Here is a 26,456-nt window from a genome sequence, read left to right as displayed (position 1 = left end):
TAAATATACCCACACTGATATACTTTCTTATCAAGAGTTATTAGTAGCTATCTGTATGCACTTTAGACATTGTAATTGCTAAGTGACATCATATCTAGTGTATTCCTTTCTTATAGCTCAGCTTCTATTCCCTATTAGTGGAGACTAACAGCTAACATCATAATCATATATTTTTGTTTTATAACATTTCACATGAGTCAAATACACGCGGACACGCCGTGCCCTACACATGTGTTTCACTGCATCTATGGCAACTTACATTAAAGCTAACAAGAAAGCACACTCGTTCTGTCTTTAAACTGATAAAAGAAACCCCAATAATATGGGGCATGCAAAAATTGAGATAAAACTCAGTTTTGCTCCTCTCCACGGAAATCTTTAATAAAAGGCGAAATATTTGTTAGTTCTGAAGAGAAACCAGAGCATGACCAAGATTCCACCTGTCGCCTGAGTGCCATGCCAGCAGTTCTCATTGAGCTCAAAGTGAGCACCCAATTTGAAAGAAAGAAAGCAGATTTCTCACCAGGCTTCCCCTAGCTATAAACATGGTTTGTACTCTTTTCCATGTGTTCCCAGATCTTTCAAGCAATTAGTATAGTCAAGAAAGTTCTGTTTGAAAAGAAACAAACATTTACTGTCATTTCTATGCAAATGAGCTTACATTAAAGCACACTCGTTCTATCTTTAAACAGATAAAATAAAACCCCAATAAGATGGGGCATGCAAAATTTGAGATAAAACTCAGTTTTGCTCCTCTCCACGGAAATCTTTAGTAAAAGGCGAAAGATTTGTTCGTTCTGAAGAGAAACCAGAGCATGACCAAGATTCCACCTGTCGCCTGAGTGCCATGCCAGCAGTCCTCATTCAGCTCAAAGTGAGCACCCAATTTGAAAGAAAGAAAGCAGATTTCTCACCAGGCTTCCCCTTGCTATAAGCATGGTTTGTACTCTTTTCCATGTGCTCCCAGATCTTTCAAGCAAGTAGCATGGTCAAGAAAGTTCTGTTTGAAAAGAAACAGACATTTACTATCATTGTTATACAAATAAACTTACATTAAAGCCAACAAGAAAGCACACTCGTTCTGTCTTTAAACTGATAAAAGAAACCCCAATAATATGGGGCATGCAAAAATTGAGATAAAACTCAGTTTTGCTCCTCTCCACGGAAATCTTTAATAAAAGGCGAAAGATTTGTTCATTCTGAAGAGAAACCAGAGCATGACCAAGATTCCACCTGTCGCCTGAGTGCCATGCCAGCAGTCCTCATTCAGATCAAAGTGAGCGCCCAATTTGAAAGAAAGCAGATTTCTCACCTGGCTTCTCCTTGCTATAAGCATGGTTTGTACTGTATTCCATGTGCTCCCAGATCTTTCAAGCAAGTAGCATGGTCAAGAAAGTTCTGTTTGAAAAGAAACAAACATTTACTGTAATTTCTATGCAAATGAGCTTTCATTAAAGCACACTCATTCTATCTTTAAACCGATAAAAGAAAATCCAAAAAGATGGGGCATGCAAAAATTGAGGTAAAACTCAGTTTTGCTCCTCTCCACGGAAATCTTTAGTAAAAGGCGAAAGATTTGTTCGTTCTGAAGAGAAACCAGAGCATGACCAAGATTTTCATCTGAAAATATGTGTTCTCCCTGCAGTTGTTGTCCCCAGATGAGAGTTCCCTTGTGCTGCCTCAGTTGAATCTCCTTTACTTGACAGAGATGTGCCTGAGCAGCGGCCCTCCCCAGCCCTATCCCAAATCATACTTATTTTGCATAGGAGATACCATGGTCATGAAGATTGTTCTCCCAGGGTGAGGTTCATTCATTGCATTCTGGGTATGCTGACCCCTGTGATTTCCCCAAATGTGGGAAACTCGACTGCATTATTTGTGGTAGTGGGGGACTGTGTTTGTGCTTTCCTCTGGTCAGCTCTGGTAAAAGTCAGATTTCTTTGTCTCAGATCTTCCTCTAGCCTTGTTCTTCTTTCGAGAGTTCCCTTGTGCTGCCTCAGTTGGATCTCCTTCACTTGACAGGGGGTGCCCGAGCAGCAATCCTCCACAGCTCTAGCCCAACTCCTACTTACCTGCCAGGTGAGATACTATGATCTTCACTGTTAGGGCAATCAGGATGTGGAATTCCCTGCCAGGGAAGGTGGTAATGGCGGACTCTGTAATTGGATTTAAAAAAGGAATGGATACATTTCTGAATGAAAAAGCTATCTAAGGTTATAATACTTAAAATATCAACATGGTTAATCCGGGGGTAACATGAGTTATAGTAGCTAACTAGTCATAAAACATTATTCAGCAAGTATGTAGAATCATCACAACTTAAAACAGGTTGAACACGATGGGCAATTTGCCTCTATTCAACCTCAAAAACTATGTTACTATATGTTACTATATTACTATGTTACTGTAGTATACAGAAAACCAAAATGCAATGAACAGTGATAGTGAGCACTGATGAGGATACTAGAACTGACACTGAGCAGCAAGATGCAGCACTGGACTATTAGTAATGTACTGTAGTATGCTGAGCACCACAATGCAGCACAAGACAATGAGCAGTGATACTGAGCACTGATGAGGATACTACTGAGAACTGACACTGAGCAGGAGAGACACACTACTAGTATTACTGAGCAGCAATAAGTAACCACTGATACTGAGCACTGATATTGAGATTTCCACTGAGAGAACATAGCCACGTCCATTCCGCTCTCTCTTCAAAGCACGAGTAAAAATGGCGGCAACAAGCAGCTCTTTATATGGAATCCGAATCTCGCGAGAATCCGACAGCGGGATGATGACATTTTCCCTTGTTCAGGTTTTCCGAGTCAGGCGGGAACAACCGAGCCTGCCTCGGACCAGTGTAAACAACGTGGAGTTCGTGGGGAATTCGGTTCTCGGAGAACCGAACCCGCTCCTCTCTACCTTATACCCATCAATTTTTTTATTTTCAATCTAAGCCCCTGCAGTTTTCTGTAAGCATCTGCTTCGCTATGATGATCAACAAGTCACAAGGGCAAACACTCAGGGCTTGAGGCGTAGATCTTAGGACCAGCTGCTACAAGCATGGCAGAGGTGTCACTATCACTGGTGACACCCAGAGAGGTGGCGAGGGAGATTGTAATGCAGTGCGCGCAGATAAGCAGCGCAATGGTAAAAAGGAGGCATGGTTTCATAGGTAGGGGCGTGGCCTGGTGGCCTGAATCTACATTTTGTTGCTCCGGGTGTCCCGGGGGTTGGGGGCTGCACCCGGGGACTAGTGTGTGAGCAGTGCTGGCTCCTGCACAGTGAAAGGGCATGGCCACCCAGCATGACGCCTCCCTTCTTGACCATGCTGTAATTGCAGTCGCACTGCAGTTCAGCGTGATCATAAAAAATGGTGTAGCCTCCTGCTGGTGCAGACTGTATGTGCGCGCAGGAAGCCGCCACCATTTTTGTGATCACAGCGGCTGAATGTGATGTCATACAGCCGCTGTGACCACGCCCCCTGTGTCTCCTCCGTTGCAGACCCCATTTTGAAGCCTTGCCCCCGCACCGCTCCATCCCTGACTTGGAAATGGAGTGTTGCTGACCCACCTATCCCCCCCCCCGCCCCGATTGACAGGCAGAGGCGATCGCATTCTCTGCGGGGTGCCGCAGAAAATGCAGGCACATGCGTATGCTCTTAGCAATTTTTGCAGTTGGATCGCTTATTGTGATTGCAATCCAACCTGAATCAGGCCCTATTACCTATCACAATGCGCTGCGGGCAGTACAAAATTGGGTTAATATAGGAGAAAAACCCCCAGACCTGTGCTCCTTAACTGTACCTGGTGGCTAGTGGAGCGGCTGCCCAGTAATCAGTGTCCACGCCAGTGCGCACACGGTCCACCCCCTACGGCCACGCTCCCCTTCATCAGCGGCCTCGTGATCCGGAAGGGTGGTGTGTGTGTGACTGACCTTAGGATGAAACCGGACCCTCCGCTGCAGTGACCCAGCAACCAGGGCACGGGAGTATACAGCGCCGCTGGGAGTGATGAAGCTGCAGTAAAGATGTCTATTAGACCTAGCCTGCTGCAGCCCTTGTAGATTCTCATAAAACAAGTTCTTCTTTTCTTGTCAAAATTAATAGCTAAGAATAGGCTGCCTGAGGCAGGCCCCTGTTAAGTGGCCTGCTACTGAAGGCACCAACTACAAACTGAGCTCCCTGTTCATGGAAGCGGGGTTATAGAGGAGAATGCACTGAGCATCTTGGGAACAGTCAAAAGCTTTGAGCCGGTTGGTGCCTCAGATCAAGATCCTACTCTACACCCCAATGTGAATCCTTGTGGAGTCCAGTGTACCCCACAGAAGAAATTAATGTGTCACACCCATTGGCAGCAACCTTAGAATAGCTGCTGACGGGCACAATTGAGAAAGGAAGGGGGGGGGGGACATTTGAATCCAGCACATAAATGCAATTCAAATATGTAATTTGTACCTTCCTATTTTAAAATATAATGGATGAACCTCACCCTGTGATAACAATCTTCATGATCAAGAGATCTCATATGCAAAATAAGTATGAGTTGGGATAGGGCTGGGGAGGGTGGCTGCTCGGACAGCCCCTCCCCCGTCAAGTTAAGGAGATTCAACTGAGGAAGCACAAGGGAACTCTCGTCTGGGGACAACAACTGCAGGGAGACCACATCTTTTCAGATGAACATGGGAGGGCGGAAGGCTGCCTAATACTGAAGCACCATCAAATATCAAACCATATGCAACATCTAGTACAAGCCTTCCTGGGGGAAGGTCTGCAGCAGACGGATTTGCATACAGTGATGTTATTCAAGCAGTGGGCCAAAGTTGGCTGGAACCCTCATCTGCATATGAAAAGAGAAAAGGGGCGTGCAGGGCATGGCGGCCTTTTGCAGTGCTTGGATGACCCCTAGTTCTCATTAAACACCCCCACCCTCCTTTGGTGTGGGGCTCATGTTGGCCATGCCCCATCCCCTGAAGCATTCAAGCTGATTTCTTGCAGCAGCTGGGCACTGTAACAGCTCCAGAGCTGTTCTGTAAGGCAAGTAAAAGGGTGTGGGCCCTGCAGCACCACCTGTAGTTTGCATTGTGCGTTGGAAGGCACAAAGTAAGCAGACGGGAGGAGAAGTCAGGATAGTGCGCAAGGGCATCCTTTTCTCTTAGTCCGTAGAGGATGCTGGGGTCACATTAAGAACCATGGGGTATAGACGGGATCCGCAAGAGACATGGGCACTTTAAGACTATCAAAGGGTGTGAACTGGCTCCTCCCTCTATGCCCCTCCTCCAGACTCCAGTTATAGGAACTGTGCCCATGGAGACGGACATTTCGAGGAAAGGATTTATTGTTAAACTAAGGTGAGCATCTTACCAGCTCACACCTTAAGCATGCCGCAGAACGTGGCATTCAACAGAACACAAGCCAACGGCATGAACAATTGCAGCAAAAAGCTGACCAGAACCATAACACAACATGTGTATAACCACAAGTAATAACTGCAGACACAGTATGGACTGGGACGGGTGCCCAGCATCCTCTACAGACTAAGAGAAAAGGATTTACCGGTAGGTATTAAAATCCTATTTTCTCATACGACCTAGAGGATGCTGGGGTCACATTAAGAACCATGGGGTTATACCAAAGCTCTTGAACGGGTGGAAGAGTGCGTACGACTCTGCAGCACCGAATGACCCAACTTGAAGTTATCATCGGCCAAGGTATCAAACTTGTAAAACTTAGCAAAAGTGTTTACTAAATAGCTGCTCGGCAAAGTTGCAATGCCGAGACTCCCCGACCAGCTGCCCAGGATGAACCCACCTTTCTAGTAGAATGGGTCTTCACCTAATTCAGTAACGGCAATCCTGCCATGGAATGAGCATGCTGAATCTTACCACAGATCCAGCGCATAATGGTCTACATGGAAGCAGGACACCCAATCCTGTTGGGAGCATACAGGACAAACAGAGCCTCTGTTTTCCTAATCTGAACCGTTCTGGTGACATAAATTTTCAAAGTTCTGACCACAGCCAGAGACTTTGACTCAACGAAGGTGTCAGTGGCCAAAGGCACCATGTGGAAAGATGAACCACCTTCGGCAGAAATTGTTGACGTGTCCTCAATTCTGCTCTATCTTCATGAAAGATCAAATAAAGGCTCTTGTGATACTGCATGGTTTGTACTGTTTTCCATGTGCTCCCAGATCTTTCAAGCAAGTAGCATGGTCAAGAAAGTTCTGTTTGAAAAGAAACAAACATTTACTGTCATTGTTATGCAAATAAACTTACATTAAAGCTAACAAGAAAGCAAACTCGTTCTGTCTTTAAACTGATAAAAGAAACCCCAATAATATGGGCATACCTCCCAACTTTGTCGGCTCGCAAAGAGGGACACACGCGCGGCGAAGTCGCGCGCGCTCCCAAAAAGGGTGTGGCCTAAGTAAAAGGGGGCGTGGCTTCGCGGGAGGACCCGCGATCGCGAGTCACGCCCCCGTTTTCGGCACTGAGCGGGCATGCCCAGCGCTCTGTGAGCCGCTGGCATGCCACCTCTCCCTCTGACTTCAGTGAATAGACGCTGTGCGCATGCGCACAGCGTCTATTCACCGCTGCTCTGCTAAGCAGGGCAGCGACAGACAGAGCCTCCCAATTGTCCTCCCCACCGCGGGACACTGCGGCCCGCAGGTGGGACAGCGGGACAGTCCCCAAAAAACGGGACTGTCCCGCGAAAATCGGGACAGTTGGGAGGTATGATATGGGGCATGCAAAAATTGAGATAAAACTCAGTTTTGCTCCTCTCCACGGAAATCTTTAGTAAAAGGCGAAAGATTTGTTCGTTCTGAAGAGAAACCAGAGCATGACCAAGATTCCACCTGTCGCCTGAGTGCCATGCCAGCAGTCCTCATTCAGATCAAAGTGAGCGCCCAATTTGAAAGAAAGCAGATTTCTCACCTGGCTTCTCCTTGCTATAAGCATGGTTTGTACTGTATTCCATGTGCTCCCAGATCTTTAAAGCAAGTAGCATGGTCAAGAAAGTTCTGTTTGAACATAAATAAACATTTACTGTCATTTCTATGCAAATGAGCTTACATTAAAGCACACTCATTCTATCTTTAAACCGGTAAAAGAAACCCCAAAAAGATGGGGCATGCAAAAATTGAGATAAAACTCGGTTTTGCTCCTCTCCACGGAAATCTTTAGTAAGAGGCGAAAGATTTGTTCGTTCTGAAGAGAAACCAGAGCATGACCAAGATTTTTATATGAAAATATGTGTTCTCCCTGCAGTTGTTGTCCCCAGATGAGAGTTCCCTTGTGCTGCCTCAGCTGAATCTCCTTTACTTGACAGAGATGTGCCTGAGCAGCGGCCCTCCCCAGCCCTATCCCAAATCATACTTATTTTGCATAGGCGATACCATGGTCATGAAGATTGTTCTCCCAGGGTGAGGTTCATTCATTGCATTCTGGGTATGCTGACCCCTGTGATTTCCCCAAATGTGGGAAACTCGACTGCATTATTTGTGGTAGTGGGGGACTGTGTTTGTGCTTTCCTCTGGTCAGCTCTGGTAAAAGTCAGATTTATTTGTCTCAGATCTTCCTCTAGCCTTGTTCTTCTTTCGAGAGTTCCCTTGTGCTGCCTCAGTTGGATCTCTTTCACTTGACAGGGGGGTGCCCGAGTAGCGACCCTCCCCAGCTCTAGCCCAACTCCTACTTACCTGCCAGGTGAGATACTATGATCATGAAGGTGCTTCTCCCAGGGCAAGGCTCACCCATTGCACTCTGGGTGTGGTGCCCCTGCGATTTCCCCAAATGTGGGAAGCTTGACTGCATAATTTGTGTTTCCCCTGGTCGGCTCTCGTATAATTCAGATCTCTTTGTCTCAGGTCTCTCTCCAGCCTAGTTTGCTGTCTGTTTCCACTTCTTTTTTCATGAGCCCCTCCCTTTTATACCCTTGTGCACTATCCTGACTTCTCCTCTTGTCTGCTTACTTTGTGCCTTCCAATGCACAATGCAAACTACTGGTAGTGCTGCAGGGCCCACACCCTTTTACTTGCCGTACAGAGCAGCTCTGGAGCTGTTACAGTGCCCAGCTGCTGCAAGAAATCAGCTTGAATGCTTCAGGGGCTGGGGCATAGCCAACATGAGCCCCACACCGAAGGAGGGTGGAGGTGTTTAATGCGAACTAGGGGTCATCCAAGCGCCGCAAAAGGCCGCTATGCCCTGCACGCCCCTTTTCTCTTTTCATATGCAGACGAGGGTTGAAGCCAACTTTGACCCACTGCTTGGATGACATCACCGTATGCAAATCCATCTGCTGCAGGCCTTCCCCCAGGAATGCTTGCACTAGTTGTTGCATTTGGTTTGTTGTTTGGGGGTGCTTCATTATTAGGCAGCCTTCTGCCCTCCCATGTTCATCTGAAAATATGTGTTCTCCCTGCAGTTGTTGTCCCCAGATGAGAGTTCCCTTGTGCTGCCTCAGTTGAATCTCCTTTACTTGACAGAGATGTGCCTGAGCAGCGGCCCTCCCCAGCCCTATCCCAAATCATACTTATTTTGCATAGGAGATACCATGGTCATGAAGATTGTTCTCCCAGGGTGAGGTTCATTCATTGCATTCTGGGTATGCTGACCCCTGTGATTTCCCCAAATGTGGGAAACTCGACTGCATTATTTGTGGTAGTGGGGGACTGTGTTTGTGCTTTCCTCTGGTCAGCTCTGGTAAAAGTCAGATTTCTTTGTCTCAGATCTTCCTTTAGCCTTGTTCTTCTTTCGAGAGTTCCCTTGTGCTGCCTCAGTTGGATCTCCTTCACTTGACAGGGGGGTACCCGAGCAGCGACCCTCCCCAGCTCTAGCCCAACTTCTACTTACCTGGCAGGTGAGATACTATGATCATGTAGGTGCTTCTCCCAGGGCAAGGCTCACCCATTGCACTCTGGGTGTGCTGCTCCTGCGATTTCCCCAAATGTGGGAAACTTGACTGCATAATTTGTGTTTCCCCTGGTCGGCTCTCGTATAATTCAGATCTCTTTGTCTCAGGTCTCTCTCCAGCCTAGTTTGCTGTCTGTTTCAACTTCTCTTTTCTTGAGCCGCTCCCTTCTATGCCCTTGCGCACTATCCTGACTTCTCCCGTCTGCTTACTTTGTGCCTTCCAATGCACAATGCAAACTACAGGTAGTGCTGCAGGGCCCACACCCTTTTACTTGCCGTTCAGAGCAGCTCTGGAGCTGTTACAGTGCCCAGCTGCTGCAATAAATCAGCTTGAATGCTTCAGGGGATGGGGCATGGCCAACATGAGCCCCACACCAAAGGAGGGTGGGGTGTTTAATGCGAACTAGGGGTCATCCAAGCACCGCAAAAGGCCGCCATGCCCTGCACGCCCCTTTTCTCTTTTCATATGCAGATGAGGGTTGAAGCCAACTTTGACCCACTGCTTGGATGACATCACCGTATGCAAATCCGTCTTCTGCAGAACTTCCCCCAGGAATGCTTGCACTAGTTGTTGCATTTGGTTTGTTGTTTGGGGGTGCTTCAGTATTAGGCAGCCTTCTGCCCTCCCATGTTCATCTGAAAATATGTGTTCTCCCTGCAGTTGTTGTCCCCAGATGAGAGTTCCCTTGTGCTGCCTCAGTTGAATCTCCTTTACTTGACAGAGATGTGCATGAGCAGCGGCCCTCCCCAGCCCTATCCCAAATCATACTTATTTTGCATAGGAGATACCATGGTCATGAAGATTACTCTCCCAGGGTGAGGTTCATTCATTGCATTCTGGGTATGCTGACCCCTGTGATTTCCCCAAATGTGGGAAACGCGACTGCTTTATTTGTTGGTAGTGGGGGACTGTGTTTGTGTTTTCCTCTGATCTCTGGTAAAAGTCAGATTTCTTTGTTTCAGATCTTCCTCTAGCCTTGTTCTTCTTTCGAGAGTTTCCTTGTGCTGCCTCAGTTGGATCTCCTTCACTTGACAGGGGGGTGCCCGAGCAGCGACCCTCCCCAGCTCTAGCCCAACTCCTACTTACCTGCCAGGTGAGATACTATGATCATGAAGGTGCTTCTCCCAGGGCAAGGCTCACCCATTGCACTCTGGGTGTGCTGCCCCTGCGATTTCCCCAAATGTGGGAAACTTGACTGCATAATTTGTGTTTCCCCTGGTCAGGTCTCGTATAATTCAGATCTCTTTGTCTCAGGTCTCTCTCCAGCCTAGTTTGCTGTCTGTTTCCACTTCTCTTTTCTTGAGCCGCTCCCTTCTATGCCCTTGCGCACTATCCTGACTTCTCCTCCTTTCTGCTTACTTTGTGCCTTCCAACGCACAATGCGAACTACAGGTAGTGCTGCAGGGCCCACACCCTTTTACTTGCCTTACAGAGCAGCTCTGGAGCTGTTACAGTGCCCAGCTGGTGCAAGAAATCAGCTTGAATGCTTCAGGGGCTGGGGCATAGCCAACATGAGCCCTACACCGAAGGAGGGTGGAGGTGTTTAATGCAAACTAGGGGTCAGCCAAGTGCCGCAAAAGGCCACCATGCCCTGCACGCCCCTTTTCTCTTTTCATATGCAGACGAGGGTTGAAGCCAACTTTGACCCACTGCTTGGATGACATCACCATATGCAAATCTATCTGCTGCAGGCCTTCCCCCAGGAATGCTTGCACTAGTTGTTGCATTTGGTTTGTTGTTTGGGGGTGCTTCAGTATTAGGCAGCCTTCTGCCCTCCCATGTTCATCTGAAAATATGTGTTCTCCCTGCAGTTGTTGTCCCCAGATGAGAGTTCCCTTGTGCTGCCTCAGTTGAATCTCCTTTACTTGACAGAGATGTGCCTGAGCAGCGGCCCTCCCCAGCCATATCCCAAATCATACTTATTTTGCATAGGAGATACCATTGTTATGAAGATTGTTCTCCCAGGGTGCGGTTCATTCATTGCACTCTGGGTATGCTGACCCCTGTGATTTCCCCAAATGTGGGAAACTCGACTGCATTATTTGTGGTAGTGGTGGACTGTGTTTGTGCTTTCCTCTGGTCAGCTCTGGTAAAAGTCAGATTTCTTTGTCTCAGATCTTCCTCTAGCCTTGTTCTTCTTTCGAGAGTTCCTTTGTGCTGCCTCAGTTGGATCTCCTTCACTTGACAGGGGGGTGCCCGAGCAGCGACCCTCCCCAGCTCTAGCCCAACTCCTACTTACCTGCCAGGTGAGATACTATGATCATGAAGGTGCTTCTCCCAGGGCAAGGCTCACCCATTGCACTCTGGGTGTGCTGCTCCTGCGATTTCCCCAAATGTGGGAAACTTGACTGCATAATTTGTGTTTCCCCTGGTCAGGTCTCGTATAATTCAGATCTCTTTGTCTCAGGTCTCTCTCCAGCCTAGTTTGCTGTCTGTTTCCACTTCTCTTTTCTTCAGCAGCTCCCTTCTATGCCCTTGCGCACTATCCTGACTTCTCCTCCTTTCTGCTTACTTTGTGCCTTCCAACGCACAATGCGAACTACAGGTAGTGCTGCAGGGCCCACAACCTTTTACTTGCCTTACAGAGCAGCTCTGGAGCTGTTACAGTGCCCAGCTGCTGCAAGAAATCAGCTTGAATGCTTCAGGGGCTGGGGCATAGCCAACATGAGCCCCACACCGAAGGAGGGTGGAGGTGTTTAATGCGATCTAGGGGTCATCCAAGCGCCGCAAAAGGCCGCCAAGCCCTGCATAACCCTTTTCTCTTTTCATATGCAGATGAGGGTTCCAGCCAACTTTGGCCCACTGCTTGGATGACATCACCGTATGCAAATTCGTCTCCTGCAGACCTTCCCCCAGGAATACTTGTACTAGTTATTGCATATGGTTTGATATTTGATGGTGCTTCAGTATTAGGCAGCCTTCCGCCCTCCCATGTTCATCTGAAAAGATGTGGTCTCCCTGCAGTTGTTGTCCCCAGACGAGAGTTCCCTTGTGCTTCCTCAGTTGAATCTCCTTAACTTGACGGGGGAGGGGCTGCCCGAGCAGCCACCCTCCCCAGCCCTATCCCAACTCATACTTATTTTGCATATGAGATCTCTATATCATGAAGATTGTTCTCACAGGGTGAGGTTCATCCATTATATTTTAAAATAGGAAGGTTCAAATTACATATTTGAATTGCATCTATGTGCTGGATTCAAATGTCCCCCCCCCTTCCTTTCTCAATTGTGCCCGTCAGCAGCTATTCTAAGGTTGCTGCCAATGGGTGTGACACATTAATTTCTTCTGTGGGGTACACTGGACTCCACAAGGATTCACATTGGGGTGTAGAGTAGGATCTTGATCTGAGGCACCAACCGGCTCAAAGCTTTTGACTGTTCCCAAGATGCTCAGCGCATTCTCCTCTATAACCCCGCTTCCATGAACAGGGAGCTCAGTTTGTAGTTGTTGCCTTCAGTAGCAGGCCACTTAACAGGGGCCTGCCTCAAGCAGCCTATTCTTAGCTATTAATTTTGACAAGAAAAGAAGAACTTTTTTTATGAGAATCTACAAGGGCTGCAGCAGGCTAGGTCTAATAGACATCTTTACTGCAGCTTCATCACTCCCAGCGGCACTGTATACTCCCGTGCCCTGGTTGCTGGGTCACTGCAGCGGAGGCTCCGGTTTCTTCCTAAGGTCAGTCACACACAATGTAACACCCCGGTATAACAAGTGTGTAAACTATGTGGAACAGGTCAGGGATACCTTGATGGACTATTCCTCCTTCAGCAGCAGCTCTTCTCTATTCCTGGCAGAGAGGCAAGGTTTCCCCAGACACAAAGAAAGGCAGGCAGGGCTTTGTATGAAAGAATAAATGGTTTACCACATAACTCAGAAAAGGAACTGATTACAGTAGGGAAGGGAAAGATTTGATTCAAGCAACTTAAACACAGACACCATATACACTTTAAGTCATTACACAAATGGTAATATAACTAAATCTGAGATTAATACTATGTTGCTTAGTAATAGAAATCAACTTATGCAGACAATATTTAAGTCCCAGATAACATTGGTGTCACTGCAGGGAGTCTCTATGTGCACGTTGGGGCCCGGTTATGTTGTTACATAGTTATATGCAGCTATTGTCTTCTTTAGCTGTGAACAAAATATTGTAGCTCTGTGTAGTAAAGATGATTGTTTAAAACAAACTGGAGCTGCTTCCCATGTAAATCGCTGCATAGGTATAGTAAATATAGGATAATGTCCTTTGCAGTGGAGTAGGTTTCAGTATAAATATGGATTTATCTCACCCAGTCAATAGATGTTTCTGAGGCAGTTTCCCCTCAGATGTAGGCCAGTCAGCATTGGTATAAAGGCTTTATACTCTCCTGTCTCTGACACTTGCTGTGCACTCTCTTGGCTGAGAGTGTCATGGCGTTCTTACTTGTTAATTGCTGCACTTCCACTGCTGTATTTTGCACTACTGCTTACTCTCTCATGCAATTTTCAGCTTATTTGTCTCCCCTCTCTCAGCTGCTCATCTCTGCGTAATGGCGTCGCCAGCTCTTTCCTCACCATGGCTCCAACTGACTTCTCAAACTGCTGTTCAATTTTCTTTTAAATAAACTTTATTTAAAATGGCACAGGCAACTACACTGTTGTCAAAAATGTCCTTGTTGTTATGGGATATCACACGTGCCCCCCCCCCCAAAACATGCGTGTCCTCACGCATTTTGGTTTTATCCCTATATAAACTTCTCACTATATCCAGTCACATTCATTAGTGAACACAGATTATGTCTGAAACATTAACATTTATCAACATTTTTAACATCAGTATCTGATAGGTATAATTCCTTTTGTGCTATAGTACATTAACACATGCTCCTGGAGCAATCGGTTGAAATCTGGACAGTATATGGTCTTGAAAAGTTTGTCTAGGAAACCTCAACCCCCCTGCCATGGATGAGTATTGAACTCTTTCTAAACTGTCTTTGGGACATGCTGTACAAAACTGCAGCTGACTATGGTGGTTTTCTGTTTTGCAAGCCCTAGTCTTCTTGCCTCCTTGTCGGTGACAAACCACCTTAGTCTGCTGTAAATACATTTTATGAGCCTCTTCCATTCCATCTTGGGATTCAGTATCACAGCTGGTTTGGGACAATGGATTCTGGAGAGAAAGAGGCAGCAAGGTTCTTCTTACAGAACAGGTTGGACAGTTTCGGCACCATCTCTTGATGTCTTCCCTCATTTCAACCCAAAAGAACTTTTTCCAGATGCTTGTTTCTATCCTTTTGCACCCAGGGTGACCTGACTTGTCGTGATATTCTTCAAGCACATAACAAGCACTTTGTCTTGGAATTACAAGTTGACTGATCCTATAATGAGTATTAGGATCCACACTACATCGAACCAACTGTCCTTTCTCTTCAAACAGCCTTTCTCGCTGTCTCAACAACTTCAGGAGTTCTGGCGAGGATTCTTGCCTTTGTCGCTTGGTCAGGTATTTCCCAATCTTCAGTAAGGCTTTGAGGTGTCTTATCATCTGACTTTTATCTTGCAGGTGGTCAAAACTGGTTCCTTGAATAGGTTGCTCACAGTTTCTAGAACTGGATGCTATATTATTCATGCCTAACATTGAAGCATTCTTTCGGATAATCTGGACACTGGAGATGGGCATTTCTATCATTATTTGGCTAGCCTTATTTTTTTCATGTTCCTCTCTTACAGATAATTCTGTTATCATTCTTCCCTTTTGTTTGGCTATCCCAGGTTGAAGGCCTTGTTTCTCCTGGAGCTTGTCAGTTTGAAACTCTCCTTGGAGTGCTGCTACGAGCTCCTCACAGCAGTTCCGCAACACATTCATGCCCACTATCACTGGAGGCAATCCATCATCTTGGGCAGTGGTGATGATGAAGCCTTGCTGTGGTAGCACTGTTCGTCCGATTTGAATTTCAGCTTCCGAGTATCCTTTGCAAGGGATGCAGTGCCCATTGCTTGCAATCGGGTTTATCAATGTGGAAGTTGACGGAAACATCTGTTCCTCAGTCCAATGCTGCTCAAACTGTGTTGCTTGTATTGTGGTCACTTGTGATCCAGTGTCTAAGAGAGCGGGCATTGAGACTCCATTGATGCAAACTTGAACCACCGGGCTTTGGCTAACATAACGGGTTAACCACATGAATTTGGAGTTTAAATGATCTGGCTGCTCAAATTCTCTCTTAATTTGTCCGCTTCCTTCACAGCTTTGAAAAATGGGTCGCCTTTGGGAGGCAAAGTGGTTGGAAAAAAGTGTCTCCCTGTTTCTATGTAGGTCCCATTGGGAACTGTTCAGTGGTCTCCTCTCCTGGCACCATTCCATTTCTTCATGGAGCAGTGCCTGCTGTCTCTTCAGAATCTGCAGGTCTCTGCGCATCTCTGTCACACCACGTGTCAGTTCAGCCAGCAGACTTCGTAACTCACTAGAAGAGTCAAATATGCATGTCTTTGAACATGGCACTGTCACTCCTTTTACTGTAGGTGGGTAAGTAGCTCCTTTAAAACTTGACTCCTGGGCATCAGAATTCTCTTGATACCGTGGCATCTCTGGAATAGACTCTTGTGGAACAGCCCCTGAAGTAAGACTGGAGCCTAGAACTTTAATCGCAGCCTCTTTAAAATCCAGGAATGTGCTTCCAGGCTTCTGCAATCTCAATAGTCGCAGCTGAGTTTTACAAATTCGCCCCTTGCACCTTCAGTGAACTGGTCCAATAACATTTTCTCTTTGTCATGCACTTGCTCAGGGTCTGCTTGCTGAACATCTCTGAGTGCTTCCTGCAAGCTGAGGGCATAGCCCCGTAGTGACTCTCCTGGTTGTTGCTTTCGAGCAAAGAAGTGCATTTTAAGTTCTGACACTGTCCTTGTGTCAAATGTGGTAGCAAGCCTGTTGAGGATCTGGTCCACAGTCTTCTTCTCTTCAGTAGGCCAGGAAGTAACCTCTCTAAGTGCAAGCCCTTTCAACTGTCCCATCAAGATCTCCACCTTTTGCTGCTCTTTCAGCGGGTACAGACGAAACAAAGACTGCAGTAGTATCCTCATCAGTTTATTTTTGTCAATTACCATTTTAATAATCGGGTAAAGAAAATTAAGTGGATTTTTGAAAGAAAACAATACTGTCAATATACTATTAAAACAAATTAAAATGGTAAAAGTTATTGTACTTTAAGTAAAAATAAAAGAGCAAAAATATCAATCCCAGTTTTGGATTACTTTAATTAACAAAAAAAAATGCATATAGCAGAGGATAGTTTCAATCTGCCTACCTCTGGGCTATGGACCCAGCATGCTTCCATTACAGTACTCTGCTGCACATGTAATTGCAAGAGATCCTGAAGCACTCACTCATCAAGGGAAAGTATAAATGTGTTTCTTCATTGGTTGATGGAAGAAACATCTTACAAAAACTCTCCAGATTATTGACTATTTAAAGTTTTTCTTGGAAACGTTCTAGATGAATGCTTATCAGTCTTTGTCAGTATGTACTTTTGCAAAGTGTCGCTGTGGCGCAATCAGTTAGTGTGTACGGCTATTAACCAAAAGGTTGGTGGTTCAATCCCACCCAGGGACGTAATTGACCTTGTTATCAGATTTTGGTGATCTTTAAGTAGACAAGTCAAAATTTCAAAAACCCCTGTTATGGTGTAGGGTACCTGGCCTTCTCTGATGTAATCAGAGTTAGATTTGATTCAGTGATTTTATAAAAACAGCTAGGAAGCACAATTTAGCAGTGGTTTGCAGAGAAAAAGAAATATGCTGGCAAAAAAATCCAATTGAGTGATTAAACAGCTCTTCATTTTCTGGCTTTACTTTTATGCTAACAAATTTGTACTCTGAAAAGTGTCCACAAAGCCAAATATCTGATTAACATCTTTGTAGGAATGGTTTTTCACCTATTACTAAATTAAACTTGCTTCATTGGAAAGGCAGCAAGATGCATCCTCATTTCAATATCTACTGAAATAATACAGGTTGACACCAGGAAACATTAACGCCACTGCATCCTTGCTGCTTTCTCATGTGGAAGTCTGTTTAATGTGAAAACAAGGTGATATCTAATTAGCACACAGGTAAGGAATTAAGAAAATCTTTATTTAAGGGTGAAGATGTTTCTCACAAAATCGTTGCCCCAATGCATCATTGAAATTCAAGCTGGAAAGATGATTTTAATACATCACTTGTACATTTTGTATTGCTCTTCTGGTGACAATGTAGTTTGTTTTTGTCAATTACCATTTTAATAATCGGGTAAAGAAAATTAAGTGGATTTTTGAAAGAAAACAATACTGTCAATATACTATTAAAACAAATTAAAATGGTAAAAGTTATTGTACTTTAAGTAAAAATAAAAGCTAAAATATCAATCCCAGTTTTGGATTACTTTAATGAACAAAAAAAAATGCATATAGCAAAGGATAGTTTCAATCTGCCTACCTCTGGGTTATGGACCCAGCATGCTTCCATTACAGTACTCTGCTGCACATGTAAGTGCAAGAGATCCTGAAGCACTCACTCATCATGCGAAAGTACCAATGTGTTTCTTCATTGGTTGCTGGAAGAAACATCTTACAAAAACTCTCCAGATTATTGACTTTTTAAAGTTTTTCTAGGAAACGTTCTAGATGAATGCTTATTAGTCTTTGTCAGTATTTACTTTTTGCAAAGTGTCTCTGTGGCGCAATCGGTTAGTGTGTTCAGCTATTAATCAAAAGGTTGGTGGTTCAATCCCACCCAGGGACGTGATTGACCTTGTGATCAGATTTTGGTGATATTTAAGTAGACAAGTCAAAATTGCAAACCCCCTCTTATGGTGTAGGGTACCTGGCCTTCTCTGATGTAATCAGAGTTAGATTTAATTAAGTGATTTTATAAAAAAAACAGCTAGGAAGCACAATTTAGCAGTGGGTTGCAGAGAAAAAGAAAAATGCTGGCAGAAAAATCCAATTGAGTGATTAAACAGCTCTTCATTTTCTGGCTTTATTTTTATGATAACAAATTTGTTCTCTGAAAAGTGTCCACAAAGCCAAGTATCTGATTAACATCTTTGTAGGGATGGTTTTTCACCTATTACTAAATTAAACTTGCTTCATTGGAAAGGCAGCAAGATGTATCCTCATTTCAATATCTACGGAAATAATACAGGTTGACACCATGAAACATTAACGCCACTGCATCTTTGCTGTTTTCTCATGTGGAAGTCTGTTTAATGTGAAAACAAGGTGATCTCTAATTAGCACACAGGTAAGGAATTAAGAAAATCTTTATTTAAGGGTGAAGATGTTTCTCACAAAATCGTTGCCCCAATGCATCATTGAAATCCAAGCTGGAAAGATGATTTTAATATATTACTTGAACATTTTATATTGCTCTTCTGGTGATAATGTAGTTTGTTTTTGTCAATTACCATTTTAATAATCGGGTAAAGAAAATTAAGTGGATTTTTGAAAGAAAACAATACTGTCAATATACTATTAAAACAAATTAAAATGGTAAAAGTTATTGTACTTTAAGTAAAAATAAAAGAGCAAAAATATCAATCCCAGTTTTGGATTACTTTAATTAACAAAAAAAAAATGCATATAGCAGAGGATAGTTTCAATCTGCCTACCTCTGGGTTATGGACCCAGCATGCTTCCATTACAGTACTCTGCTGCACATGTAAGTGCAAGAGATCCTGAAGCACTCACTCATCATGGGAAAGTACCAATGTGTTTCTTCATTGGTTGATGGAAGAAACATCTTACAAAAACTCTCCACATTATTGACTTTTTAAAATGTTTCTAGGAATCGTTCTAGATGAATGCTTATTAGCCTTTGTCAGTATGGACTTTTGCAAAGTGTTGCTGTGGTGCAATCAGTTACTGCGTAAGGCTATTAACCAAAAGGTTGGTGGTTCAATCCCACCCAGGGACGTAATTGACCTTGTTATCAGATTTTGGTGATCTTTATGTAGACAAGTCAAAATTTCGAAAACCCCTGTTATGGTGTAGGGTACCTGGCCTTCTCTGATGTAATCAGAGTTAGATTTGATTCAGTGATTTTATAAAAACAGCTAGGAAGCACAATTTAGCAGTGGGTTGCAGAGAAAAAGAAATATGCTGGCAAAAAAATCCAATTGAGTGATTAAATAGCTCTTCATTTTCTGGCTTTATTTTTATGCTAACAAATTTGTTCTCTGAAAAGTGTCCACAAAGCCAAGTATCTGATTAACATCTTTGTAGGGATGGTTTTTCACCTATTACTAAATTAAACTTGCTTCATTGGAAAGGCAGCAAGGTGCATCCTCATTTCAATATCTACTGAAATAATACAGGTTGACACCAGGAAACATTAACGCCACTGCATCCTTGCTGCTTTCTCATGTGGAAGTCTGTTTAATGTGAAAACAAGGTGATATCTAATTAGCACACAGGTAAGGAATTAAGAAAATCTTTATTTAAGGGTGAAGATGTTTCTCACAAAATCGTTGCCCCAATGCATCATTGAAATTCAAGCTGGAAAGATGATTTTAATATATCATTTGTACATTTTGTATTGCTCTTCTGGTGACAATGTAGTTTGTTTTTGTCAATTACCATTTTAATAATCGGGTAAAGAAAATTAATTGGATTTTTGAAAGAAAACAATACTGTCAATATACTATTAAAACAAATTAAAATGGTAAAAGTTATTGTACTTTAAGTAAAAATAAAAGAGCAAAAATATCAATCCCAGTTTTGGATTACTTTAATTAACAAAAAAAAATGCATATAGCAGAGGATAGTTTCAATCTGCCTACCTCTGGGTTATGGACCCAGCATGCTTCCATTACAGTACTCTGCTGCACATGTAAGTGCAAGAGATCCTGAAGCACTCACTCATCATGGGAAAGTACCAATGTGTTTCTTCATTGGTTGATGGAAGAAACATCTTACAAAAACTCTCCACATTATTGACTTTTTAAAATGTTTCTAGGAATCGTTCTAGATGAATGCTTATTAGCCTTTGTCAGTATGGACTTTTGCAAAGTGTTGCTGTGGCGCAATCAGTTACTGTGTAAGGCTAATAACCAAAAGGTTGGTGGTTCAATCCCACCCAGGGACGTAATTGACCTTGTTATCAGATTTTGGTGATCTTTATGTAGACAAGTCAAAATTTCAAACCCCCTCTTATGGTGTAGGGTACCTGGCCTTCTCTGATGTAATCAGAGTTAGATTTGATTCAGTGATTTTATAAAAACAGCTAGGAAGCACAATTTAGCAGTGGGTTGCAGAGAAAAAGAAATATGCTGGCAAAAAAATCCAATTGAGTGATTAAACAGCTCTTCATTTTCTGGCTTTATTTTTATGCTAACCAATTTGTTCTCTGAAAAGTGTCCACAAAGCCAAGTTTCTGATTAACACCTTTGTAGGGATGGTTTTTCACCTATTACTAAATTAAACTTGCTTCATTGGAAAGGCTGCAAGATGCATCCTCATTTGAATATCTACTGAAATAATACAGGTTGACACCAGGAAACATTAACGCCACTGCATCCTTGCTGCTTTCTCATGTGGAAGTCTGTTTAATGTGAAAACAAGGTGATATCTAATTAGCACACAGGTAAGGAATTAAGAAAATCTTTATTTAAGGGTGAAGATGTTTCTCACAAAATCGTTGCCCCAATGCATCATTGAAATTCAAGCTGGAAAGATTATTTTAATATATCACTTGTACATTTTGTATTGCTCTTCTGGTGACAATGTAGTTTGTTTTTGTCAATTACCATTTTAATAATCGGGTAAAGAAAATTAAGTGGATTTTTGAAAGAAAACAATACTGTCAATATACTATTAAAAACAAATTAAAATGGTAAAAGTTATTGTACTTTAAGTAAAAATAAAAGCTAAAATATCAATCCCAGTTTTGGATTACTTTAATGAACAAAAAAAAATGCATATAGCAAAGGATAGTTTCAATCTGCCTACCTCTGGGTTATGGACCCAGCATGCTTCCATTACAGTACTCTGCTGCACATGTAAGTGCAAGAGATCCTGAAGCACTCACTCATCATGCGAAAGTACCAATGTGTTTCTTCATTGGTTGCTGGAAGAAACATCTTACAAAAACTCTCCAGATTATTGACTTTTTAAAGTTTTTCTAGGAAACGTTCTAGATGAATGCTTATTAGTCTTTGTCAGTATTTACTTTTTGCAAAGTGTCTCTGTGGCGCAATCGGTTAGTGTGTTCAGCTATTAATCAAAAGGTTGGTGGTTCAATCCCACCCAGGGACGTGATTGACCTTGTGATCAGATTTTGGTGATATTTAAGTAGACAAGTCAAAATTGCAAACCCCCTCTTATGGTGTAGGGTACCTGGCCTTCTCTGATGTAATCAGAGTTAGATTTAATTAAGTGATTTTATAAAAAAAAACAGCTAGGAAGCACAATTTAGCAGTGGGTTGCAGAGAAAAAGAAAAATGCTGGCAGAAAAATCCAATTGAGTGATTAAACAGCTCTTCATTTTCTGGCTTTATTTTTATGATAACAAATTTGTTCTCTGAAAAGTGTCCACAAAGCCAAGTTTCTGATTAACACCTTTGTAGGGATGGTTTTTCACCTATTACTAAATTAAACTTGCTTCATTGGAAAGGCTGCAAGATGCATCCTCATTTGAATATCTACTGAAATAATACAGGTTGACACCAGGAAACATTAACGCCACTGCATCCTTGCTGCTTTCTCATGTGGAAGTCTGTTTAATGTGAAAACAAGGTGATATCTAATTAGCACACAGGTAAGGAATTAAGAAAATCTTTATTTAAGGGTGAAGATGTTTCTCACAAAATCGTTGCCCCAATGCATCATTGAAATTCAAGCTGGAAAGATGATTGTAATACATCACTTGTACATTTTGTATTGCTCTTCTGGTGACAATGTAGTTTGTTTTTGTCAATTACCATTTTAATAATCGGGTAAAGAAAATTAAGTGGATTTTTGAAAGAAAACAATACTGTCAATATACTATTAAAACAAATTAAAATGGTAAAAGTTATTGTACTTTAAGTAAAAATAAAAGCTAAAATATCAATCCCAGTTTTGGATTACTTTAATGAACAAAAAAAAAATGCATATAGCAAAGGATAGTTTCAATCTGCCTACCTCTGGGTTATGGACCCAGCATGCTTCCATTACAGTACTCTGCTGCACATGTAAGTGCAAGAGATCCTGAAGCACTCACTCATCATGCGAAAGTACCAATGTGTTTCTTCATTGGTTGCTGGAAGAAACATCTTACAAAAACTCTCCAGATTATTGACTTTTTAAAGTTTTTCTAGGAAACGTTCTAGATGAATGCTTATTAGTCTTTGTCAGTATTTACTTTTTGCAAAGTGTCTCTGTGGCGCAATCGGTTAGTGTGTTCAGCTATTAATCAAAAGGTTGGTGGTTCAATCCCACCCAGGGACGTGATTGACCTTGTGATCAGATTTTGGTGATATTTAAGTAGACAAGTCAAAATTGCAAACCCCCTCTTATGGTGTAGGGTACCTGGCCTTCTCTGATGTAATCAGAGTTAGATTTAATTAAGTGATTTTATAAAAAAAACAGCTAGGAAGCACAATTTAGCAGTGGGTTGCAGAGAAAAAGAAAAATGCTGGCAGAAAAATCCAATTGAGTGATTAAACAGCTCTTCATTTTCTGGCTTTATTTTTATGATAACAAATTTGTTCTCTGAAAAGTGTCCACAAAGCCAAGTATCTGATTAACATCTTTGTAGGGATGGTTTTTCACCTATTACTAAATTAAACTTGCTTCATTGGAAAGGCAGCAAGATGTATCCTCATTTCAATATCTACGGAAATAATACAGGTTGACACCATGAAACATTAACGCCACTGCATCTTTGCTGTTTTCTCATGTGGAAGTCTGTTTAATGTGAAAACAAGGTGATCTCTAATTAGCACACAGGTAAGGAATTAAGAAAATCTTTATTTAAGGGTGAAGATGTTTCTCACAAAATCGTTGCCCCAATGCATCATTGAAATCCAAGCTGGAAAGATGATTTTAATATATTACTTGAACATTTTATATTGCTCTTCTGGTGATAATGTAGTTTGTTTTTGTCAATTACCATTTTAATAATCGGGTAAAGAAAATTAAGTGGATTTTTGAAAGAAAACAATACTGTCAATATACTATTAAAACAAATTAAAATGGTAAAAGTTATTGTACTTTAAGTAAAAATAAAAGAGCAAAAATATCAATCCCAGTTTTGGATTACTTTAATTAACAAAAAAAAAATGCATATAGCAGAGGATAGTTTCAATCTGCCTACCTCTGGGTTATGGACCCAGCATGCTTCCATTACAGTACTCTGCTGCACATGTAAGTGCAAGAGATCCTGAAGCACTCACTCATCATGGGAAAGTACCAATGTGTTTCTTCATTGGTTGATGGAAGAAACATCTTACAAAAACTCTCCACATTATTGACTTTTTAAAATGTTTCTAGGAATCGTTCTAGATGAATGCTTATTAGCCTTTGTCAGTATGGACTTTCGCAAAGTGTTGCTGTGGTGCAATCAGTTACTGCGTAAGGCTATTAACCAAAAGGTTGGTGGTTCAATCCCACCCAGGGACGTAATTGACCTTGTTATCAGATTTTGGTGATCTTTATGTAGACAAGTCAAAATTTCGAAAACCCCTGTTATGGTGTAGGGTACCTGGCCTTCTCTGATGTAATCAGAGTTAGATTTGATTCAGTGATTTTATAAAAACAGCTAGGAAGCACAATTTAGCAGTGGGTTGCAGAGAAAAAGAAATATGCTGGCAAAAAAATCCAATTGAGTGATTAAATAGCTCTTCATTTTCTGGCTTTATTTTTATGCTAACAAATTTGTTCTCTGAAAAGTGTCCACAAAGCCAAGTATCTGATTAACATCTTTGTAGGGATGGTTTTTCACCTATTACTAAATTAAACTTGCTTCATTGGAAAGGCAGCAAGGTGCATCCTCATTTCAATATCTACTGAAATAATACAGGTTGACACCAGGAAACATTAACGCCACTGCATCCTTGCTGCTTTCTCATGTGGAAGTCTGTTTAATGTGAAAACAAGGTGATATCTAATTAGCACACAGGTAAGGAATTAAGAAAATCTTTATTTAAGGGTGAAGATGTTTCTCACAAAATCGTTGCCCCAATGCATCATTGAAATTCAAGCTGGAAAGATGATTTTAATATATCATTTGTACATTTTGTATTGCTCTTCTGGTGACAATGTAGTTTGTTTTTGTCAATTACCATTTTAATAATCGAGTAAAGAAAATTAATTGGATTTTTGAAAGAAAACAATACTGTCAATATACTATTAAAACAAATTAAAATGGTAAAAGTTATTGTACTTTAAGTAAAAATAAAAGAGCAAAAATATCAATCCCAGTTTTGGATTACTTTAATTAACAAAAAAAAATGCATATAGCAGAGGATAGTTTCAATCTGCCTACCTCTGGGTTATGGACCCAGCATGCTTCCATTACAGTACTCTGCTGCACATGTAAGTGCAAGAGATCCTGAAGCACTCACTCATCATGGGAAAGTACCAATGTGTTTCTTCATTGGTTGATGGAAGAAACATCTTACAAAAACTCTCCACATTATTGACTTTTTAAAATGTTTCTAGGAATCGTTCTAGATGAATGCTTATTAGCCTTTGTCAGTATGGACTTTTGCAAAGTGTTGCTGTGGCGCAATCAGTTACTGTGTAAGGCTAATAACCAAAAGGTTGGTGGTTCAATCCCACCCAGGGACGTAATTGACCTTGTTATCAGATTTTGGTGATCTTTATGTAGACAAGTGAAAATTTCAAACCCCCTCTTATGGTGTAGGGTACCTGGCCTTCTCTGATGTAATCAGAGTTAGATTTGATTCAGTGATTTTATAAAAACAGCTAGGAAGCACAATTTAGCAGTGGGTTGCAGAGAAAAAGAAATATGCTGGCAAAAAAATCCAATTGAGTGATTAAACAGCTCTTCATTTTCTGGCTTTATTTTTATGCTAACCAATTTGTTCTCTGAAAAGTGTCCACAAAGCCAAGTTTCTGATTAACACCTTTGTAGGGATGGTTTTTCACCTATTACTAAATTAAACTTGCTTCATTGGAAAGGCTGCAAGATGCATCCTCATTTGAATATCTACTGAAATAATACAGGTTGACACCAGGAAACATTAACGCCACTGCATCCTTGCTGCTTTCTCATGTGGAAGTCTGTTTAATGTGAAAACAAGGTGATATCTAATTAGCACACAGGTAAGGAATTAAGAAAATCTTTATTTAAGGGTGAAGATGTTTCTCACAAAATCGTTGCCCCAATGCATCATTGAAATTCAAGCTGGAAAGATTATTTTAATATATCACTTGTACATTTTGTATTGCTCTTCTGGTGACAATGTAGTTTGTTTTTGTCAATTACCATTTTAATAATCGGGTAAAGAAAATTAAGTGGATTTTTGAAAGAAAACAATACTGTCAATATACTATTAAAACAAATGAAAATGGTAAAAGTTATTGTACTTTAAGTAAAAATAAAAGAGCAAAAATATCAATCCCAGTTTTGGATTACTTTAATTAACAAAAAAAAACGCATATAGCAGAGGATAGTTTCAATCTGCCTACCTCTGGGCTATGGACCCAGCATGCTTCCATTACAGTACTCTGCTGCACATGTAAGTGCAAGAGATCCTGAAGCACTCACTCATCATGGGAAAGTACCAATGTGTTTCTTCATTGGTTGATGGAAGAAACATCTTACAAAAACTCTCCAGATTATTGACTACTTAAAGTTTTTCTAGGAAACGTTCTAGATGAATGCTTATTAGCCTTTGTCAGTATGTACTTTTGCAAAGTGTCGCTGTGGCGCAATCAGTTAGTGTGTACGGCTATTAACCAAAAGGTTGGTGGTTCAATACCACCCAGGGATGTAATTGACCTTGTTATCAGATTTTGGTGATCTTTAAGTAGACAAGTCAAAATTTCAAAAACCCCTGTTATGGTGTTGGGTACCTGGCCTTCCCTGATGTAATCAGAGTTAGATTTGATTCAGTGATTTTATAAAAACAGCTAGGAAGCACAATTTAGCAGTGGTTTGCAGAGAAAAAGAAATATGCTGGCAAAAAAATCCAATTGAGTGATTAAACAGCTCTTCATTTTCTGGCTTTATTTTTATGCTAACAAATTTGTTCTCTGAAAAGTGTCCACAAAGCCAAGTATCTGATTAACATCTTTGTAGGGATGGTTTTTCACCTATTACTAAATTAAACTTGCTTCATTGGAAAGGCAGCAAGATGCATCCTCATTTCAATATCTACTGAAATAATACAGGTTGACACCAGGAAACATTAACGCCACTGCATCCTTGCTGCTTTCTCATGTGGAAGTCTGTTTAATGTGAAAACAAGGTGATATCTAATTAGCACACAGGTAAGGAATTAAGAAAATCTTTATTTAAGGGTGAAGATGTTTCTCACAAAATCGTTGCCCCAATGCATCATTGAAATTCAAGCTGGAAA

At 41.9% G+C, this 26,456-nt stretch overlaps 15 non-coding genes across 15 annotated transcripts; 9 read left to right on the top strand and 6 right to left on the bottom strand.

The window, feature by feature from the left end:
- Positions 1 to 310: 310 nt before the first annotated feature.
- LOC135036982 (U5 spliceosomal RNA) lies at positions 311 to 426 on the bottom strand. Its single transcript, XR_010231597.1, has one exon. It is a non-coding gene; the product is annotated as a U5 spliceosomal RNA (small nuclear RNA).
- Positions 427 to 701: 275 nt separating this feature from the next.
- On the bottom strand, positions 702 to 817 carry LOC135036953 (U5 spliceosomal RNA). The gene has a single exon (XR_010231568.1). It is a non-coding gene; the product is annotated as a U5 spliceosomal RNA (small nuclear RNA).
- A 286-nt stretch (positions 818 to 1,103) lies between these two features.
- LOC135036977 (U5 spliceosomal RNA) lies at positions 1,104 to 1,219 on the bottom strand. Its single transcript, XR_010231592.1, has one exon. It is a non-coding gene; the product is annotated as a U5 spliceosomal RNA (small nuclear RNA).
- Positions 1,220 to 1,489: 270 nt separating this feature from the next.
- Positions 1,490 to 1,605, bottom strand: LOC135036974 (U5 spliceosomal RNA). The gene has a single exon (XR_010231590.1). It is a non-coding gene; the product is annotated as a U5 spliceosomal RNA (small nuclear RNA).
- A 144-nt stretch (positions 1,606 to 1,749) lies between these two features.
- On the top strand, positions 1,750 to 1,913 carry LOC135036856 (U1 spliceosomal RNA). Its single transcript, XR_010231484.1, has one exon. It is a non-coding gene; the product is annotated as a U1 spliceosomal RNA (small nuclear RNA).
- Positions 1,914 to 6,733: 4,820 nt separating this feature from the next.
- Positions 6,734 to 6,846, bottom strand: LOC135036989 (U5 spliceosomal RNA). Its single transcript, XR_010231604.1, has one exon. It is a non-coding gene; the product is annotated as a U5 spliceosomal RNA (small nuclear RNA).
- A 270-nt stretch (positions 6,847 to 7,116) lies between these two features.
- On the bottom strand, positions 7,117 to 7,232 carry LOC135036963 (U5 spliceosomal RNA). The gene has a single exon (XR_010231577.1). It is a non-coding gene; the product is annotated as a U5 spliceosomal RNA (small nuclear RNA).
- Positions 7,233 to 7,376: 144 nt separating this feature from the next.
- LOC135037009 (U1 spliceosomal RNA) lies at positions 7,377 to 7,540 on the top strand. The gene has a single exon (XR_010231625.1). It is a non-coding gene; the product is annotated as a U1 spliceosomal RNA (small nuclear RNA).
- A 152-nt stretch (positions 7,541 to 7,692) lies between these two features.
- On the top strand, positions 7,693 to 7,855 carry LOC135036922 (U1 spliceosomal RNA). The gene has a single exon (XR_010231545.1). It is a non-coding gene; the product is annotated as a U1 spliceosomal RNA (small nuclear RNA).
- A 674-nt stretch (positions 7,856 to 8,529) lies between these two features.
- LOC135037024 (U1 spliceosomal RNA) lies at positions 8,530 to 8,693 on the top strand. Its single transcript, XR_010231640.1, has one exon. It is a non-coding gene; the product is annotated as a U1 spliceosomal RNA (small nuclear RNA).
- Positions 8,694 to 8,845: 152 nt separating this feature from the next.
- LOC135036868 (U1 spliceosomal RNA) lies at positions 8,846 to 9,008 on the top strand. Its single transcript, XR_010231496.1, has one exon. It is a non-coding gene; the product is annotated as a U1 spliceosomal RNA (small nuclear RNA).
- A 670-nt stretch (positions 9,009 to 9,678) lies between these two features.
- On the top strand, positions 9,679 to 9,843 carry LOC135036887 (U1 spliceosomal RNA). The gene has a single exon (XR_010231516.1). It is a non-coding gene; the product is annotated as a U1 spliceosomal RNA (small nuclear RNA).
- Positions 9,844 to 9,992: 149 nt separating this feature from the next.
- On the top strand, positions 9,993 to 10,155 carry LOC135036880 (U1 spliceosomal RNA). Its single transcript, XR_010231507.1, has one exon. It is a non-coding gene; the product is annotated as a U1 spliceosomal RNA (small nuclear RNA).
- A 674-nt stretch (positions 10,156 to 10,829) lies between these two features.
- Positions 10,830 to 10,993, top strand: LOC135037017 (U1 spliceosomal RNA). The gene has a single exon (XR_010231633.1). It is a non-coding gene; the product is annotated as a U1 spliceosomal RNA (small nuclear RNA).
- A 152-nt stretch (positions 10,994 to 11,145) lies between these two features.
- On the top strand, positions 11,146 to 11,308 carry LOC135036886 (U1 spliceosomal RNA). Its single transcript, XR_010231515.1, has one exon. It is a non-coding gene; the product is annotated as a U1 spliceosomal RNA (small nuclear RNA).
- The last annotated feature ends 15,148 nt before the right edge of the window (positions 11,309 to 26,456 follow it).

This window comes from Pseudophryne corroboree, unplaced genomic scaffold (assembly GCF_028390025.1).
Source record: "Pseudophryne corroboree isolate aPseCor3 unplaced genomic scaffold, aPseCor3.hap2 scaffold_663, whole genome shotgun sequence".
NCBI classification, from domain to species: domain Eukaryota; kingdom Metazoa; phylum Chordata; class Amphibia; order Anura; family Myobatrachidae; genus Pseudophryne; species Pseudophryne corroboree.
This window is presented reverse-complemented; position numbering and strand designations above follow the sequence as displayed.